The sequence below is a fragment of the Panthera onca genome, chromosome C2 (genome assembly GCF_046562875.1).
Source record: "Panthera onca isolate mPanOnc1 chromosome C2, mPanOnc1 haplotype 2, whole genome shotgun sequence".
NCBI lineage: Eukaryota > Metazoa > Chordata > Mammalia > Carnivora > Felidae > Panthera > Panthera onca.
In genome coordinates, this window is record NC_138347.1 from 136,998,047 (window position 1) to 137,019,418 (window position 21,372).

Sequence of the window (21,372 nt, forward strand, 5' to 3'; positions counted from 1 at the left end):
TTCATACCATTGTGGTTGGAGAAGATACAGGGTATGACTTCAGTCTTTGTAAATTTGCTAAGACTTGATATGTGATCTAAGAAATGATCTATTCTGGAGAATGTTCCATATGTGCTTGAGAAGAATGAGTGTTATGCTATTGGATAGAATATTCTGTATACGTCTATTAGGTCCATCTGGTCTAAAGTGTGGTTGAAGTCCCATGTTTCCTTGATTTTTCTATCTGGATTATTATCTTTTGTTGAAAGTGTGGCATTAAATTCCCCTCCTATTTTTTGTATTGTTGCCTATTGTTCCCTTTAATGTATTAGTATTTGCTGAATATATTTAGGTATTCCAATATTGGATACGTGTATATTTACAAGTATTATGTCCTCTTAATGAATTGACATCTTTCCATTATATAATGACCTTTTTATCTCTTGTTATAGTTTTTGCTTACAGTCTATTTTGTCTGAATTAAGTATAGCTACTTCATTTGGTTTCTGTTTGGAAAATATTTTTCTATCCCTCTACTTTGTCACATATGCAAATTCCACCTTCTTAAAATATGTTTAATGGGATAATGATTGGTTAGAATTATCTAGAGCTTCTTGATTTTTGTTTTCATTAATGTTGTTATACTTGTAAAAATCCATGGTAGGAGCACACTTAAAACAATTTGAGGGGTGCCTGGATGGTCATGATCTCACAGTTCATGAGTTCGAGCCCTGCATCAGGCTCTGCCTTAACAGCATGGAGCCTGTTTGGGATTCTCCCTCTCCCTGTCTCTCTCTGCTCCTCCCCCACTTTTTGTCTCTCTCTCTCTCTCTCTCTCTCTCTCTCTCTCTCTCACACACACACACACACACACACACACACAAAATAAATAAACATTAAAAAAAACCCAATTTGTGGGGCACCTGGGTTGCTCAGCCAGTTAAGTGTCTGACTTTGGCTAAGGTCATAATCTCATGGTTGGTGGGCTCAAGCCCGGTGTCGGGCTCTGTACTGACAGCTCAGAGCCTGGATCCTGCTTTGGATTCTGCCTCCCTCTCTCTCTGCCCCTCCCCTGTTCATGTTCTTTCTCTCTCTGTCTCAAACATTTTAAAAAATGCAATTTAAAAAACAAACAGGGGCACCTGGGTGGCTCAGTTGGTTAAGTGTCCGACTTTGGCTCAGGTCATGATCTCACTGCTTGTGAGTTCGAGTCCCGCATTGGGCTCTGTGCTGACAGCTCGGAGCCCGGAGCCTGCTTCAGATTCTGTTTCCATCTCTCTTCCCCTCCCCTGCTTGCATGTGTGTGCTCTCTCTCTCTCTCTCTCTCTCTCTCTCTCTCTCTGTCTCTAAAATATAAAAAACAAACAAAAAACCCAATTTGAGACATGTAGTAACTGTCATGATAGAAAGTGGTTATTTCCCTTATTTCTTTTTTGAAGTATGTTATTCCTTCAAATATTGGGAATTACTTACAGTCTGAGTATTTGTTTTCTTCCCAAATTGTTATGTTTGAAATCTTTATGCCCAATGGGATGTTAGGAGGTGGGGTCTTTGGGAGTACTTAGGGCAGGAAGGCAGAGCCCTCATGAATGGGATTAGTGCTCTTACAAAAGAGATCCCACAGAGCTTCCTAGCCCCTTCCACTCTGTGAGGACACAGGGAGAAGTCACCTGCTGTGAACCAAGGAACCCTCACTAAAAACTGAATCTGCCAGCACCATGATCCTGGACTTCTCAGCCTCAGGAGCTGTGGGAAGTAAACTTCTGTTGTTTATAAGCCATCAGGACAGTGATATTTTGTTAGAGCAGCCCAAACAGAATAACGGACTTATTAAGTGAAGTAATTTATAGCATATTGATGGTATTCTATAAATAAAAAGGTATTCATAGGGCTTAATTTAGTTGGGAGAACAAGGTATACACCTGTGTAAAGTTACCTAACAATGATGTAATAATAATAGTTAAGGATGCTAATGATCTAAGATAGTAAGGGAATGAGTATTGCTAAATGGGAGTGAGAAAATGAATATTATTAACTGAAGGAATTGAAGCCATGGAGTGACTTTAAGATTTCATTCATTCACAGAACAAATGTATTTTTAAACACTCAGGCAGAGACTGCTCTTGCCTACCTGATATCCCTTCTTCTCTCTTAATAATAGAACCACTGTATTATTGGAGTAGCAATGTGTGCAGCTATAATGAACATTTCAAACCTCCCTTTTGCAGGAATATCTAATAAGTGGAGAAGTCCTGGGGCACCTCAGTGGCTCAGTCGGTTAAGTGTCTGACTTCAGCTCAGGTCATGATCTCACAGTTTGTGAGTTCGAGCCCTGCATCAGGCTCTGTCCTAACAGCTCAGAGCCTGGAAACTGCTTCACATTCTTCAGATTCTGTGTCTTCCTCTCTCTCTGCCCCTGCCCTGCTTGTGCTTTTTCTATCTCACAAAAATAAATAAACATTAAAAAAAAAAAAAAAAAGAGTGGAAGTCCTTATATAGGGAACTAGGTAAGTTTCATGACATATTTTCTTAAGCTTCTAGCTTAAGAAGAGTCTAATCCTAAAGCAAGTATAGCAAAAATGGTTTCATCTTTCATGTCACATTACATCATCATAATTACTTATTTCAATGTCTCTCGTAAAATGTATAAGCTGTATGATGACAGAGCTGTGTCTGTCTTGTTTTATATTGGATCCCAGAAGAGGCACAGAGTAAATAAATCTTTGTTTGCATGCATGAATAAATGAAGCAATGACTGTCAACTTTGTGTTAAGAAGGATTCTGAGTTAGCATTATACTCAGGTGAAATAATGTCCTTGTCAATTTGTTATTAATGTCATAGGTGTGTCATAGGGGAGGGGATATGCACCTGCCAGACATGGGTCATTTTCATTAAAGCTTTATGTTATAAACACAAATCACTAATGTTATGCTATTTTTACGGCTAAGTTTGCTTTTGTGTTATGTGTTGATGTAATGAACTAGTAAGCACCTATAGATCAGTAAAACAGTTGTGTTAAAGGGATAATAAGAATGTTGAAATTGAATTAAAATTAGTTTGTTTTGTTTGATCTCCTTCAAGTTATAGATTTTGGAGGGTATATGATTTACTGAAAGTCTCACAGTTTCTTGAAGTGGTTTCTTGTATTTCCCTCCAACAAGTGTTCATGCCTCACCTTATTAACAACCTCACCTAATTTAGCCACCCATTACAGAGATGCATGGCTCATTATTCTAGAGCAAAGGAGGGATAAAAAGAACAATCGCAGAGATTATTTCAAAACTGCATGCTAAGTCCTGAAACTGTGAAATTTCAGTTGCTACCTTCTTCCAGTGCCCTCTCACTCCAATTTTTAGGTGAAACTAAACAAAGATTAAAATTCTGCTACAGTTTTCCTTCTCATTAAAAAAAAAAAAACAACTTTCTGAATCATACACACTGAACTGTATTCATTGTGACTAGAAGCATGTTTATTCAACATTCATTTCTCTTATACAAATATTCTCAAGTGTCTACCTTTGACACTATTTTGACACATTTCTGTTTATCCTTGGAAATCTTAATTCCATTTGATTATGTTATTTTATAATTTCTTTCATAAACAATTTTCTTCAAAAAACCCCAAACAAACAGTATCTTTGTTGGGTGTACAAGGGCTGAAGGACTAGACTGGCAAAATGTGCATTGAGAGAAGGTAAGTTTTGCCTTAAGACGGTACTATGTATCAGAGTAAAAGGGGGCTGATATCTGAGAAAGAGGCCAATGGTAAAGGAGGTACGGTAACTAGAATGCAGTTTCTAGAATAGTCTAGAGATGTGCACATACTTGGAAAACTCCAAGCTAATTATTTCTTAGACTACCTACGGCAGTCCTGTTATATTAGCATGTGTAGTTCCATATGAAATGTATCAGCTTCTTGTGCAACGTGAAACAATGGGAAAAAATTCCAATTTACTATTATTCCAGCATTCTTATCCTTTAAATATTATTTTGCTCAAATAGAAAGGTAATGCTTATTAATAGCATCAGATTTTTTCATGATTTAGTATGGAGTTATAATAAAGAGAAAATATGGTTAGTTCTAGGCACCTGTAAATTTTACTAGTAAATTACCTCAGCTGCAGAACATTAAATAGTGAATTATTCCATCTAACAGTGGTTGGCTAAGTTTGCCAGATTGGGAGAATGGAAATGTGCACTGAGGGAAGATAAATTTTACCTTACGTAAGAGACAGATTGGGATGGTCAGATACTGAAACTCTTTCACTGAGGAACTGGGTAAAAATACGGAGGTGTGGGCCTTATCCTGCCTTGACAAGCCTGGGCCTTTCTCAGCTGTATTTGTTCTCCAGGTGATTCTGATGTTCATCAGATTTTTATGTGCATATAAATCACCTGGAAATCTTGTTAAAATGCAGATTCTGATTCACTAGACGTGAGGCTGAGCCCGAGATTCTGTATTTCTAACAAGCTCCCAGGTGTTGCTGATGCTGCTGGTCTGTGGGGCACATTTGGAGTAGCAGAACTCTAAGACAGTGCTTCTCTGTCAGCACAGAGCCCGACGCGGGGCTCGAACTCACAGACCGTGAGATCATGACCTGAGCCGAAGTTGGCCGCTTAACCGACTGAGCCACCCAGGCGCCCCAAGATTTCTTGATTTGGTAAGCAGATAGATGGAGTAACGCTCAGGCACTAGGGATTTTTAAACACTTCCAGGTGATTCTAATATACAGTCAAATCTGAGAACCATTGTAGTGAATGCCCAATTCTAGAACAACCGGCCTCCTTTGGCCACCCACCCTCATGACCCCTTAGGTTCTAAACCTCATTCTGGAGAGTGACCTATCATTCCATCTCTACCTGGGAACAGATCTATTCCATTTGAAAGTAAGTAGAAGACACAGTGCTTCTACTGCTAAGAAACCTTACATGTCTTTCCTAGGAATAAAGGACATTCTCTTAACACAGTCTCAGTACAACGATCGAAACTGGAACATTCTACATTGATAGAACACTATTTCCTAATCTTGGATCTGTATTCAAATTTCATCAATTGTTGCAATAATGTTTTTGTGTAGCTATATTTTTTCTCAGGTTCATGATCTAGAATTACTTTGTTAGTTTGCTCAAGATTCAATTTGATTCTAACTCCTTTGCTACAGTATGCTAGGGCAAGTTGGCCAGGTTCAATTCCCTTTAGTTAATTGTCTCTTGCCTTTTATAACAGAGCTTTTTCTGTGTTGGTATACCAGCTTGCCATCGAGGCCTTCACACATACAAAGGTCACAAATAAATTTGCTCTAACTTTCATTCCAGCCTACATTTACTCCCGTAATAAGTATCTTGGATTGCAGACATGACTCTTCATCCAGTGCCGTGAACTAGATGGGCCTCACCTATTTGCTTCTCAAGTAGCCCATCTTACAAAAGGTAAAAAAGGTAAACTTCTGGACACCAAACGCATGATCTACAAAAGGAAAAAATGATAAATTGTACCTTATGAAAATGAAAAATTTTTCTTGATGTGTGAAAGGCCCTGTTAAGAGGATAAAAAGACAAGTTACTGACTGGGAGAAAATGTTTGCAAACCACCTGTAGTAGGCTGAATAATGGGTACTTACACATATCGAGTCCAATCCCTGGAACTTGTAAATGTTATTTGGAAAAAGTGTTTTTTTTTTTCCTTTAAAACTTTTATTAGTTAATATTTTCAAAATAGATGGGCTGTGACAAGGGGTCTTTGCAGATGTAGTTAAGCTAAAGATTTTGAGATAAGGATATTATTTTCAGTTACCCAGGTGGGCCCTAAATGCCATCACAAGAATCTTTGTAAGAGAAAGGCAGAGGGTGATTTGACAAATACATGGTGAAAGAAAGGTGATGTGAAGATGGAGGTAAAGGGTGGAGAGATGCAGCCACCAGGCAAACACACAGAGAAGGCAATGTGAAGACTGAGCAGAGACAGAGGTGACCGTAGTTTAGGAATGCTGACAGCTACTAGACGCTGGAAGAAGCAAAGAAGGCTTTTCTCCCAGAAGTAGTACAACCCTGCTGATACCCTGGTTTTGGACTTCTAGCCTCTAGAACTGGGGGAGAATACATTTCTGTTGTCTTAAGACACCCTCTGGGCAGTGATCTGTTACAGTAGCCATAGGAAAATAATACAACACCTATCCAACAAAGGACTACTATCTTGAATATATAAAGAACATCAAAACTCAACAGTGAAAAACAACCCAATTAGAAAATAAGCAAAAGACGTGCACAGACCTTTCACTGAAGATGATAAACAGATGGCAGTAAAGCACATGAAAAGATGTTTAACAGGATGAGTCATCAAGGAAACGCAAATTAAATCCACAATGAGATTTCAACTACACACCTATCAGAATGATTACAATAAAAAATAAAAAATAATGACAACACCAAATTCTGGTGAGGGTGCGGAGAAACTGGATCATTGATACATTGCTAGTGGGAATGTAAAATGATACATCCATTCTGGAAAAAAGTTAGGCAGGTTCTCAAAAAACTAATAATGTGATTATCCTATAATCCAGCTATTGCACTCTTGGGTGTTTTCCCCCCAAAGAAATGAAAACTAACGTTTACACAAAAAATTGTACATAAATATTCATAAGAATCTTTATTTTTAGCAGCCCAAGCCTGGAATCATTGCAGATGTCCTTTTTCAACAGGTAATAAACAAATTGTGGTACATCCATACCAGTGTAACAAAAAAGAATGTTGATACATGCAACAACTTGGATGATGCTCCAAATAATTATGTCAAGGGGAAAAAGTCAAATCCAAAAGATTACGTATTGCATGATTCCATTTATGTAACAGTGTTGAAGTGACAAAATTTTAGAATTGTCCCTGAATAGAAATAGGGATGGGGAGGTTTAGGAAGAAGGTGCGTATGCTTATAAAAGTGCAACATGAAGGATACTTGAGATTTACCTTTTTTTCCCCTAACCTTTAAGAACTAAATAAGTGCTTTATTGAGTTATAAAGTTATCAAAAGTGTACAAATCAATTTTTTTAGTGTATTCACAAGTATTTGCAACCATTCTCACAATTTTAGAGTATTTTCATCATTCTAAAGAGAAACCCGGTAACTACTAGAAGTCATTCATTTTTCCCTAATCCCCTCCCTCAACCCCAGGCAATCTTTAATCTATTGTCTGTCTCCATATATTTGCCTATTTTGCATATTTCATATAAACAGAATCATATGTGGTCTTTTGTGACTATCTTCTCTCATTTAGCATAATGATTTCAAAGTTCACCTACGACATAGCACATACGCATTCTTTATTCCTTTATATTGCTGAATAATATGCTATTGTATAGATATGCCACATTTTATTTATCTGTTCATATGTTGGATTTAGGTCCTTCCTGCTTTTTGGCTATTATGAGTAATTCTACTATGGACATTTGTGTAAAATTTTGTGTGTGGGCATATATTTCTATTTCTCTCGGATATATACCGAAGAGTATAATTGCTGGGTCATATGGTAACTTCACATTTACCCATTTGAGGATCTGCTAGCCTGCTTTTCAAAGCAGCTGTACCATTTTACAATCCACTCGCAGAATATGAGGGTGGAGATTTATCTACATCCTCATCCACACTTGTTATTACCTTTCTCTTTGATTCCAGTCATCCTAGTGGGGGTGATGTGGTATCTCATTTGCTTTTGATTTGCATTTCTCTGATATGCTAATGATACCGAGCATTTTTTCATGTGTTTATTGGCCACTTGTATATCTTCTTTGGAGAAATGTCCATTGAGATAATTTGTTCATTATACAGATTCGGCTATTTGTTTCTATTTTTGACTTGTGAGTGTTCTTTAAGTTCTCTATAAATTTTAGATACAAATCTTGTTATCTGATATATGATTTCTAAAAATTTCCTCCTGCTATGTTGGTTGTCTTTTCACTTTCTTAATAGTATACATTGAAGCACAAATATTTTTAATCTTGATAAAGGCCAATTTATCTTTATTTTCTCTTGCTTGTGCTTTTGTGGTCATATCTAAGAAACCATTGCCTAATCCAAGGTCACAAAGATTTACACCAGTGTTTTCTTCTAAGAGTTTTATAGTTTTAGTTCTTCTATTATGGTTAGGTACCTGTGGATTATCTTGACTGTGGTGGATACATAAACCTACACAGGTAATAATAAAGAATTTAATACACATACATGCACCTACACACACAACAATGAGTATAAGTAAAACTGAAGAACTCCTATTAAGATTGGTGGATTGTGGGGGCGCCTGGGTGGCTCAGTCGGTTGGGCGTCTGACTTCGGCTCAGGTCATGATCTCGCGGTCCGTGAGTTCGAGCCCCGCGTCAGGCTCTGTGCTGACAGCTCAGAGCCTGGAGCCTGTTTCAGATTCTGTGTCTCCCTCTCTCTCTGCTCCTCCCCCATTCATGCTCTGTCTCTATCTGTCTCAAAAATGAATAAACGTTAAAAAAAAAAAAAATTTAAAGATTGGTGGATTGTGTCAATGTCAATATCTTGGATGTGATATTATACTACAGTTTTGCAAAATGTTACCGTTAGGGTAACATGAGCAAAGTGATCTATGTGTCATTTCTTAGAACTACACATGAATCTAAAATTATCTCGATAAAAAGTTCAATTAAAAATAATAATCTTTAGAAATTGCTATTTTTCTTTTTCTTGTCCAGTTAGTGGTAGTCATTTTTTTTTTCTTTTGCATCGAGGAAAGGGCAACATAATAGGCAAAGATTGCCAGGTGAATTAAGAGTATAATGTGGGTCTGGGTAATTCTTGTCTTTAAGCAATAGACATGTAATAGTTTTAGTGTTAATTTTACATACATTTGTGTTTCAACATGTAGTACTGATTTTTATTTCCACCAAATGCCTGATAATAATGGCATAGGTAAGTGAAATTTTGCCAAATAGAAATAATTTTAAGTACCAATACTTTCTAAAAAGTATCTATATGTTGGAATATATCATACTTAACACATAAGTAAATAAAAGCACAGGTTACCTAATTACCTGTTGAAATTTTAAAATTAAATCTTCTCCGAAAATTTTATTTTTGCTAAGCTTTAATCTTTTTTTTTCTTAAAGAACAACTGTTAATAGGCAATTCGCTGTTGTATTGAATATGAGATTAACCACCGCATACCATATTAATGCAAATTACTATACTAAGTACAAGGCAAAAGGGCATAGTAATCTTTTGTGGTTTTATTCTTTGGAACAGGTTGGGAGAATATTGGCTTGAACTCTATCATCCTGTCTACTTAGTTTTGTGTTCTTAAAAATAGCGTTCATTAGGTGACAAGTTAAGCTGAACATTCAATGGAACGTTAATAGCAAATTATTTGTGAATGTCTATCTTAAGGTTTTTTTCTTTCTTAGTGAGCTAGAATTTACCGTGGAATATAAGGCTTCTTTGTTTTTCAAAAAATTTCTTTTAGTTTTCCTTAATTATAGTCTCTGATTATAAAACTTTGTTATTGTTATTTGCCCTTTGAGAATTTCTAAATACAAATTAAGTTAAACGGTTGTTCCAAAACCTGCTGTGTCACTGAAAGGCATGAAAACATTTCTCGTGGCAAAAAAGGATCCTGTTAGTTTTTGGTTGCTATTGTCTGGGATTAACAAATAAGAAGAAATGAGGAAGGAAATGGCTAACATACTAGTAATATTTGTATATACCAAAATACCACTACTTCATTGTCTTTGTATCTGAGCAGTCCTGGGAAGATTCTTTTGCTTCTCAGCAGGTGTGTGGTGTGCATTAGATACTGGCTCTGGTGATTTGGCCATTGTACTCTGTTGTCTCCATTTTGAGGATATAGGGGATTATGCTATCAAAGCACTGACAATGCAACCAGTAAAACAAAACAAAACAAAAAATTAAGTTCTTCTGTTATGTTGGAGCTCATCAGCCTAAGTCCCAGCAGACAGATGAAAATCCAGGCCAATTGGTAGGTGTCTTCTGAGTAAGGCTTCTGAACATAGTCTTGTAAGCCCATCTCTGTATTTTCTTGGAATTTTCGATCTGGTTTGTGCTGGTCAAACCCGAATGATCTGGACTAAAGAGAACTATAGCTTACCTTAGTCTGCATACTCATAGCTGTCCATATCCAGCTTCACCATACTGTTAACAGAAGTCCTGACGCTTACAGATGTGCTCCATGACTTGCTTTATTCAGTAACCAGAAAGTTTATCTCCCTGGATGCTGTTCTGTAGGTGGTTGACCATAGCTGCCAGGATATTGGAGAGACTCACGACCTGGGCACACTGGGGCAGGCCAAGGCTGAAGAGCTCATTCCAGTAGGGCAGCACAAGGCTGATGTTGCATTCCTGACCAAGTGACTGAACTGCTGGCCCAGACCATGGGGAGGAAAAGCAAGTGGGATGTAGACTTGCAGAGGTAGCACATGTTGAGGGATTCTGGAATGGGGCCAGGCATCACAAACCCAAAGGTAAGTGTGTAAAAGGAGGGTGTCTTTGACCTCAGTGATGGTGGACTGGTCTCCAGTGATGCTGTGGATGCTCTCTCCTCCGCCATTTTGTCTGCCAGGCTGGGAGACAAGAAGCTGTGGTATCAAGTGCTTTTGCTAAGGTATCACCTGCTCAAGGAATCTCACTTGCAGACTGGTTCTCCCATGGTGTTCTGAAGACTTGGCATTGTTAAGGGGTTCACTTAGGTTGGCAAGGGACGCTACTACATTTGCGGTGTGTCCGGAGCCCCCTGGCTTGTGTCAGCTTTAGAATCCGTGATCAGAAGAACCATACCATCCCCGTATATCAAAGGCTGCTGGATGTTCACAAGCATCCTGCATCAAGACCTATTTCTCAGCTGAAGCGGCACAGTTCCTTGGTTTCTCCCACCGCACATCAAAGGGCTTCTTCTCCTTTTTTTTTTTTTTTTTTTTTTTTTTTCCCCCCTTAAAGGGCTTCTGTTCACACTGGACAGATTCCATTTTCGCACTCATCTCTAAGCATTTTTTTCAGTCAGAAAAACTGACAGCTCTTCAGGTGCCGCTTACTGATGATGCTTAGTTGCTCTGACAGCTGTAGGTCAAATTTTTCCTTATGCCCCTTTGTAATAAATGTTGCCTCTTTCACAACTGACAGCCCTAGGGTGACAGCCAGGTGCTTTGTTATCACAGACCACACAGTACTTACCATCTCCGGCCGCTGGACGTGGGCCTTCTACAGAAGTGGGGCCCTGACGACGTGGGTCCCGCCAGGGATGAGGTCATCCCAGGTGGTGAGAAGGAGCTGTCTGGCGTTGGATGTCTCGGGGCGGGGGGAAGCCAGAATCACCTTGTCAGTTCCAGCTCCGTCTGGGCTGATGAGGATGAACGGCTGCTTGGGGATACCAGAGGTGTCCACTGAGGGGACCATCTGGATCTTCTGGCCCGTCTGCATCTCTGCAGCAACCTGCACTTGCCGAGGCCCGCTGACCCCAGAGTGGGCGGAGGTTACCAGAATGCACCGGAAGGGGCCGGCCGTCCCGGCGGATTCCTGGGAGACATCTGATGGTGCAGCACCTGGGCCACTCTGGACCGAACTAGCCGCTCCGTGTGCATAGCCATCGGGAAGCAGGATGGCCAGAGAAATTCGAGGTTTGGCGCCAAAGTGGCCTAGAAGCAGGTGGGCCTCCTGCGCAGTTGGGGGGGAGGGCAGGGCGTGGGGAACCCAGCTCCTGGCGTTGGCGGACGGCGGGAGCCCGGGGCAGCGGGTGCAAAAGACCACAGGCTGGAGAGGAGACGCTTAGGTGGGAGAGGGTAGAGGACAGGGAGGGCAGCCTGGGGCCACCTGGGGTGGTGAGAAAGGGGGGTTGTTACTGTTTTTGTCAGTGCAAGTTCAGCGTTCGTGACTCTCGTGCTCTGCAACGTGCTTGCTTTTTTCTTTAAAGGTTGAAAAGATTTCTTTATGAAGCCTTAGCAAATACAAAGTGTAATTAGTCTGTAGTGAAGAGTTAGATACAATTTAATACTAATTCAATGACAAAATGAAAGTTGTCTGAGACCAGGAAATTTCCCCACACTTGATTTTAATGCATTGCGTTGATTTTCTAAAACAATTCCGAGGAGTCAATATTTACAGTAGCTGGAGTATTTATGAAAACTCTGGCATCAGGCATTTATGTGTATATATGCATATATGTGTGCGTGTGTATACATGTATAAAACCCAAGATTATACGAACCAGGAAACAATTATACGTCTTCCGCAGAGTTTTGAGACTGAGGTTTATAAATGCTTTTCAAAGTGTGGGATTTGGAAACAGCAGAATCTTGTTTCCAAAAACTGAAGTTTTTTTCAGGAGTGAAATCAAAATTATAACTGCCACAGAAGAGGGAAAAAAAGAGAATGTGAGTGTGGTGCCGAACAACCTGGCCCTAATCATCTATCTGTTGGCAAAGGCATTGAAGGATAACCCTGCATTGTATCTAGAAAAATCCGTGCATGAATTGATTCCAGCTGTGATGACAGCCATGCCTGCAGTCAGATGTGGATCATCACTGGGTGGTTTGCTACCTGCCTGCCTGGTGGCTTTGCCCACCATCTGATAATCAGGATGCCTGTGGGGCACAGTTTGGGTCCCTTGGACTCCTCCTCTCCTCCCACGTGGTCAAGGCTGCTCTGCAGGTCAGCAGGTCAACAGGACTACTCTGACCATCACTCAGCACTGGTCCACACGGACACTCTTGCAGGCTCCTCAGCTTGGCCCTGGGACCCCTGGTTGTCTTAAGGTGCCTGGTGCCGCCACAGTGCCTGTCTAGTATGTGTGTGAACTGCACCTCTGTCTCACTCTTCCCCTCCTCCCAAGTTTGTTATAATATCGTTGTCCTCCAGTGGCTCGTCCACCCATTAGGTCCTGTCCCTCAGCACTTCGTCTTCTGACTCAGGTTCTAGTACTACGTCTCCGGTCACCACCGTGGTCCCTGCTGTGCAGCCCCTTGTTGAGCTGATCTCCACTGTCACAACTGCATCCCACTACTGCTTTTTTTGGCCCCTGGCTGTTTCCAGAAGTACATCATGGTCTCCCTTCCCCCCAGCAGAGGAGGGCAAAGGAGGCTTTATCACTTATCCTGGTCCAGCTCCTCCCCTGTCCTCAGATCCCTCCTGCCTTGAGGGCAGTGCCATCTATGAAGGAAACTGGAAGCCAGGGACAACCCTCCTCCAGCCCAGAGACTCCAAAGGCTAATGGCTTCTAGCCCCTGGCTCTGGCTCTCCCCAGCCTGCTCCTTGAGGCTGTTACACATTAGCCAACCTTCCCTCAGATCCTCACACACATGCTGGGTAGTAGTTTGTTTCCCCCAGATTACTTTCTTTTTAGATATTGTACAGCCAATTCCATATTCTGAAAGCTTGATTTGTTAAAAACAGACTTGAATGGAAGACCTGAAACTGTGAAACTCCTGGAAGGAAAAATAGTGAGGCTCCTTGACATTGGTCTTGGTGATGATTTTTTTGGATTTGACACTAAGAGCAAAGGCAACAAGACAATAAATGAGAAGGACTACACCAAAATAAAAAGCTTTTGCACAGTGAAGGAAACCACCAAGGACATGGAAAAGCAACTTACCGAATGGGAGAAAATATTTCAAAAGATCTATCTGATAAGAGACTAATATCCAAAATACATAAAGAACATACATAACTGAACACTAAAAAACCAAATAATCTAATTTAAAAATGGGCGGAGACAGCTGGGTGGCTCAGTTGGTGAAGCATCTGGCTCATGATTTTGGCTCAGGTCATGATCTCATGGTTTGTGAGATTGATTGTCTACGCTGACAAGCACAGAGCCTGCTTGGGATTCTCTCTCTCCCTCTCTTGGGTACTCCCCTGTTTGCATGCACATGTTCTGTCTCTCTCTCTCTCTCTCTCTCTCTCTCTCTCTCTCTCTCAAAATAAATAAGCTTTAAAAAAATGAAAATGGGAAGAGGACCTGAAAAGACATTTTCCCAAAGAAAACATACAGATTGGCAACAGACACATGAAAAGGTGTTCATATCATCAGGCTAATGCAAATCAAACCCACCTTGTAAGATATTACCTTACACCTGTCAGAATGGCACTACTATCACAAAGACAAGAAATAAGAAGTCTTGGTGAGGATGTGGAGCTAAAGGGACTTTTGTGCACTGTTGGTGGCAATGTAAATTGATGCAGCCACTGTGAAAATAGTATAGAAGTTCCTCAAAAAATTAAAAATAGAAATACCATATGATCCAGTAATTCCACTACTGGGTATTTACCCAAAGAAAATGGAAACACTAATTTGAAAAGATATATGCACCCTATATTAAATGCAACGTTATTTACAATAGCCAAATTATGGAAGCAACCTACGTGTCCATAGATAGATGAATAGATAAGAATTTATGGTGTGTGTGTGTGTGTGTGTGTGTGTGTGTGTGTGTGATGGAATGTTACTCAACTATAAAAATGAATGAGTTCTTGCCATTTGCAGTATTATGTAAGTGAAATAGCGAATGACAAAATCATATGATTTCACTTATATGTGAAATCTAACAAACAAAACAAACCAGAAACAATCATAAATAGAGAGAACGAACTGGAGGGGAAGTGGGTGGGAGAGTGACTGAAATAGATGAAGGGGATTAAGAGGTACAAACTTCCAGTTATAGGATAAGTAAGTCACAGGGGTGACAACTACAGCATAGGGAATATATCAACAATATTGTAATAATGTTGCATGGTGACAGATGGTAACTATGCTTTTTGTGGTGAACATAGTACAATGTATAGAACTTTCAAATTACTGTGTTGTATTTCTGAAACTAATGTAACATTGTATGTCAATACTTAAATACATTAAAAAAAAAAAACCAATAAAACACAGTGAGATATCACCACGTCTGTTAGAATGGCCATCATCAAAAAGATAAGAGATAACAAATGTTGGTGAGGATGTGGAGAAAAGGAAACCTTTGTGCTCTGTTGATAGAAATGTAAATTGGCTCAACCACTATGGAAAAAAATATATGGAGGGCCCTCAAAAATTAAAAACAGAGGGGCACCTGGGTGACTTAGTCAGTTGAGCATCCGACTCTTGATTTTGGCTCAGGTCATGATCCCAGGGTTGTGGGATTGAGCTCCATATCAGGCTCCATATTGAGTGTGGAGCCTGCTTGGGGTTCGTTCTCTCTCTCTCTCTCTCTCTCTCTCTCTTTCTTTTTCTCTCTCTCTCCCTCTCTTTCTCTCTCTCCTTCCCTATGCCCTTCTCCCCAACTCATGCTCTCTCTCTCTTTCAAAAAAAAAAAAAAAATTAAAAATAGAACTCTTGTATGATCCAGCAATTCTTCTGGTTATGTATAAAGGATGTTAAAATACTAACTTGTAAAGCTATAGGTGCTTCCATCTTTATTGCAGAATTATTTATAGTAGCTAAGACATGGAAATAACCCAAGTATCCGTTGATGGATGAATGGATAAAGAAGTTGTGGTGTATGTGTAAATATATGATGGAATATAATTCAGCCATAAGAAAGAAGGAAATCTTTTTTTTCCTGCCATTTGCAACAACATGGAGGGGTCTTGAGGGCATTATGCTAAGTGAAATAGATCAGATAAAGACAAATGCGATATAATCTCTTTCTTATATGTAGAATCTGAACTAAACCAAACTCAGATACAGAGAACAGATTGGTGGTTGCAAGAGATGGAGGGTAGGGGGTGGGCAAAATGAGTGAAGGTGGTCAAAAGGTACAAACTTCCAGGTATACAATAAGTTATGGGGATGTAATGTACAACATGGTGACTGTAGCTAACAATACTGTGTTGTATTTTGAAAGTTGTAAGAGAATAGATTTTAAAAGTTATAAGGAAAAAATTGCAACTATTTGTGGTGATGGATGTTCACTAGACATATTGAGGTGATCATTTCTCAATATACACAAATGTCAAACTACTATGTTTTACCCCTGAAACTAATATAATGTTATTTGTCAATTAGATCTCAAAACATTTGAAATAAAATTTACAGTTTTTTTATGTACAAAAATGCATATAAAATTGGGTCGGAATTCCTTACACAGATAATCTTTAACGTTATTAAAAACTAAGTAGTAATTCATACATATATTAATGTATAGTATCATACACTGATGGGGTAGGAAAAATTATAAAAACCTTTGAAACAGGAAAAAAAAATATTAAGTGTCCCATTTGGTGTACCATTCCAGCTTATCTCAGCTTTTCATTGTTTTGGAGCTATTTTATAATTTTGTATATTGTAGAAAATTCATAATAATGAAATAATTCTTGTTTATAAAAATGCAAATGAATTGTGTGCAGTGGAATTCAATTGATTTCTATCCTGAGAATAGATCTCTTTTGAAGCTGTTTATAAATCATTTTAGCAATGCTGATTGCCCAGATGCATGTGGTTCTTTGAATTCTCTTTTGAACTAATTATAGTTCAAAATGATTCCTTCATTAATTAATGGGTTAAATCAAATTTCTGATATCTACTCATTTTAGTTTGTATGAGAGTCATGATTTTACCTTAAAAAATCCTTTAATAGATGGCTACAACATTCAAACAGTACAAAATGGGATAACACAAAAAGCGAAAGTCTCCCTCCTACCCAGTTTCACCTTCGTGGACCTTATAGTCTAATGGTGAAGACAGATATTTATCACATAATGTAGTATAAATGTAAGATTCTAATTCTGAAAAGCATGCTGAAAACGTGGAACACATTTCTGTGGAAGCAGTCATGGGGTGACCTCATCTAGACAGGACAATCTGGAAAGGCTTTTCTGAAGTACTAGCAAGTGGTCTGAGATCTAACAGTGAGTAAGGAAAACCAATGTTTATGAATGTAAAATGGGACCCAATGAAATGGTAGTTCATGGTATTGAAGGTGGATAAGTAAGGAAGTTTAAAAAAAAAAAGGTGAGTCATTAGGACAGATAGATTGAGAGAAAATAGAGACATTTATAAATTTGAAGTTCTGATGAAGTTAATGCAAATTGGAAGGAGAGGCTGTTATAAGAGGCTGGGTTGTTTGACATTGAATAGAAACTTTTGAAATGGAGCAGTGGAAGGAAGTGAAAAAGTTCAAGGTATCACCATGGGAGTGGGTGGCTAGGGTAAAATGAAAGAGCTTGGAGATGAAGAAGTTAGGGACCTTTGAGGTCAGTTATTAGATTGATTGCCTATGTGGACAGTGAGGTCCCCCAGAATTTATTTATGGCAGAGCTTGGAGGTGAGTCATGTGCCTCGTCACAGGTGAATGAGGAGGAATGACCTGAGAGACGAAAAATAGGAAGAAACATGGGGAGGAACAATGGAGTGTCAGAGGATGAACTGCTTTCACCAGAGAAGGCTACAAGGCCACCAGTGCCCTTGGGGAAGCCCAATTTGAATTAATTCAAGGTGATAGAGGAGGAGTTTGGAGCCAGGATGAAATTATAGGGATTTTTGTTGATTATGGATCAGGAGTTCTATGGGTGTAGTAGGAGGTTTTGGGAAGTGGACAAAGGGTGTAAGACCAGGACATGGGCAAGCCCATGTGAGTATTTGAGGGACGGTACCCTAAAAAGTGGTTCAGGTGGTGGTTTACATATTGGATACTGATATTTCAAAGCAAGATCTACACCAAAGTGGGTTTAATTCTTAAACATTTTTTTGAGGATGGGTAGGGACTAATGAGTAGCAGCTAATGAGGTTTTTTTGTTTTTTGGTTTTTTTTTTTACTTTTTTTTTTTTTTTTTTTTTCTGAGGCCAGAGAGCAGCTAACAAAATCAGAATCCTTTTGTTTCCTTCTAGGTGAAAAACGATATCGCCTTGCTGATTTAAATTGCATTTCTTTAATTTCAAGGAGGTTGGGCATATTTTCATGTACTTTTAAAACAATTGTTTTAAGAACAATTCTCTTTTTTTAATTTGCACCAGCTCCTAGTAAATTCAGGAAATTAGCTCTTTGACATATTCATTATAAATATTTTTTCCATTAGTTATCTGTGTTTCACCTTGTTTATGGTATGTTTGTCATGTAGTGTTTTTAAAATTTATGTTCTAGATTACCATTCTTTCTTTTTTTATGATTATGGGTTTTGTGGTTCTGGGTTTCTGCTCTTTTTCCTCTAATATTATAAATAATTTTACTTGTGATTTATTCTGGATGTTTTGGGGATTCATCTTAATGGTAAAATCTTTGTTCTACCTGAATTAAATTTCGTATAAGAAAAGAGGAAGCAATCCAGCTTAATTTTCTTTCCAGATATATATTCAGTTGTCCCAATACCACTTAGCTACTGACATGAAATCTCACCTTTGTCAGAAATACAATTCCAAAATAGTTGGGCCTATTTGAGAAGAATAAGAATGTGTGAGACTGCAGGGTATACTTGGGAGGCATATCTGGGAGTGAAACAGACTAAATTCTGACTCTAGAACTTGATGTTGACCTTGGCCAAGGAACTTCTCTGGGCTCCAGTTTTCTTTCATCCTCAAAATGGGCATAATCCTAGCCTTTGAGGACTATGACTGTATGTGAAAGAATGCACTACAATGGCTAGAGCCGCATAAGCAAGGAAGAGAACAGAAGAAAGGAGGTCAAAGAAGTGAGGGGTCAGGTTATTTAAGACCCTGTAGGGCATTATGAAGACTTAGTTTTTTTTCTTTGAGATGGGAAACGTCTAAGGATTTTGAACAGAGAAGTGATATGATCTAACATATTTTACAAGGCTTTTGTATTGAAATTACGCTGTGGAAGGAAGCAGGGCAGAATCCAATTGCAGTTTTGAGGAGAGGGATAATGAGGGATTAGAGCTGGATGGGAGCAGAGATTTGGGTAGGAAGTGATGGGAGGCTGGAGGGCGTTGCCATCAACTGAGATGGAAAGACTCATGAGTGGAGTAGGTTTGGAGGCAAAGATTGGGAGTTGGGAATTGATCATTAAATGTGTTAAATGTGAGAGATTTACCACATATCCAGGTATAGCTGTCAGGGAGGCAGAGTACACACTGGGAATTCAGGCGAGAGATCTGAACTGGAGATGAAATTTGGGAGTCATCAGTATATAGACTGTATTTAATATGTTTAAAGGCATGTGGCTGAGATGTGATCACCAAGGGAGAAGAAAAGAGTTACGAGACTGAATCCAAGCACTCATCAACATTAAGACATTGAGGAGAAAGGGGGAAATCAGCAAAGAAAGCCGGGGAGTGTCCAGGAGGGCAGGAAGAAACTGACAAGTAGTGGTGTTTTAGAAGCCAAGTGGGAGTGGTAGGGGTGAAAGCCTGATTGGAGTGGGTTTAAGAGAAGGTGAGGGAAGAGAAATTGGGAAACAGTGAGTACATACAGTTCGTTTAAGAAGGTTAGATGAGAAGTAGGATGGAGGAGGAGGAGGAGAAAGAAGAATGTATGATATTGTTGCCTGGGAGAGTCACGCATTTGTTGACCAACTACAAATATTTGAGTTGGTGTTTCCACAGGCATGTCTAGCATACCACTGTTGGTATGTGAGATGGTTTTAAGTAGTACTTCAATACATGCTTTTACAATCTTGTCATACTTTGAGTCTACTGTGTATATGAAAATACAACTAGCATTTATAATGCCATAAACATAATGGTATAAAGTTCTTTTTGACATAAATTTATCTCTTTTTTTTTCCTTCAAAGTTTTATTTAAATTCTACTTAGTTAGGGGCACCTGTGTGGCTTAGTTGGTTGGGTGTCTGACTTCAGCTCACATCATGATCTCGTGGTTCATGAGTTCGAGCCCCGCATCAGGCTCTGTGCTGACAGCTCAGAAACTGGGGCCTGCTTCAAATTCTGTGTCTCCCTCTCTCTCTGCCCCTACCCCACTGGTGCCCTGTTTGTCTTTCTCTCTCTCTCTCTCTCAAAAATAAATAAAACAAAAAATTTAAATTCTAGTTAAACATGCAGTGCAATATTGGTTTCAGGAATAGGATTCCTGAATTCTATTATATCTTATTCTGTTCCTAAATACAATACCGAGTGCTCATCATAACAAATGCCCTCCTTAAAACTCATCATCCTCCTGGCCCATCCCCCACCCACCTGCCTCCATTAACCCTCAGTTTGTTCTCTATCTTTAATAGTCTCTTAGGGCACCCGGGTGGCTCAGTTGGTTAAGCATCCGACTTCAGCTCAGGTTATGATCTTGCGGTCCTGTTCATGAGTTCGAGCCCTGCATTGGGCTCTGTGTTGTTGGCTCAGAGCCTGGAGCCTGCTTCAGATTCTGTCTCTCTCTGCCCCTCCCCCACTCATATGCGGGCACTCTCTCTCTTTCAAAAATAAACATTAAAAAAAAGAGTTTCTTATGGCTTATTTACCTCTTTTTTTCCCCTCCCATATGTTCACCTATTTCTTCCTTCCTTCCTTCCTTCCTTCCTTCCTTCCTTCCTTCCTTCCTTCCTAGAGAGAGCATGACCATGAGATCATGACCTGAACCAAAATCAAGAGTTGGACACTTAACCAGCTGAGCCACACAGGTGCCCCAAGATTTCATTCTTTTTGATGGCTGAATAATATTCAATTATATGTATATGTGTGTGTATGTATACATACACATCTTCTTTATCTGTTCATCAGTTGGTGGACATTTGGGCTCTTTCCATACTTTGGCTATTGTTGATAATGCCGCTATAAACATCAGGGTGCATGTGTCCCTTTGAATTTGTATTTTTGTATCCTTTAGGTAAATACCTAGTAGTGTAATTGCTATATCATAGGGTACAGTAAAACCTTGGTTTGTGAGCACAGCTCATTCTGGAAACATGCTTGTAATCTAAAGCATTTGTATATCAAAGTGAATTTCCCTATAAGAAATAATGGAAACTCAGATGATTCGTTCCATAACCTAAAAATATTCATATAAAAATGATTACAATACTGTAATGTAATACAAAATAATAAAGAAAATATAAAATATAAAGAAAAGTAAACAAATTAACCTGTACTTACCTTTGAAAACCTTCATGGCTGGTTTTTGATGGGAAGACAAGAGATGGGAGGGTTATTATGTAGGACGACTTTCACTATCACCAATGGAATCACTGCTATCTATTGGCTCAATGGAATCTTTTTCTTTTTGTGCAACTTTAACAAGGAACCAATCTAATGACACTAGCTTTTGCCTCCTTTTGAGGATTTCATGGAAATGTGACATTGCATTGTCTTTAAACAGATTCATCGCTTGCACTGCTACACCCTTATTTGGGTGGTGCTCTTCTACAAAATTTTGCACTGCTTCCCATATTTTACACATCCTCCTAATCTCATTTGAAGTGAGGGATTCCTTCACCTTTTCTCCTCCTCCTCTGGAGACGAGATGCAGACGTACACTTCTTACAAAATCTTGC

The 21,372-nt window shown here is 39.2% G+C and overlaps 1 pseudogene; it reads right to left on the bottom strand.

The window, feature by feature from the left end:
• Window positions 1–9,779: 9,779 nt before the first annotated feature.
• Window positions 9,780–20,990, bottom strand: LOC132684209 (nuclear receptor subfamily 2 group C member 2 pseudogene; annotated as a pseudogene).
• Between the last annotated feature and the right edge of the window lie 382 nt (window positions 20,991–21,372).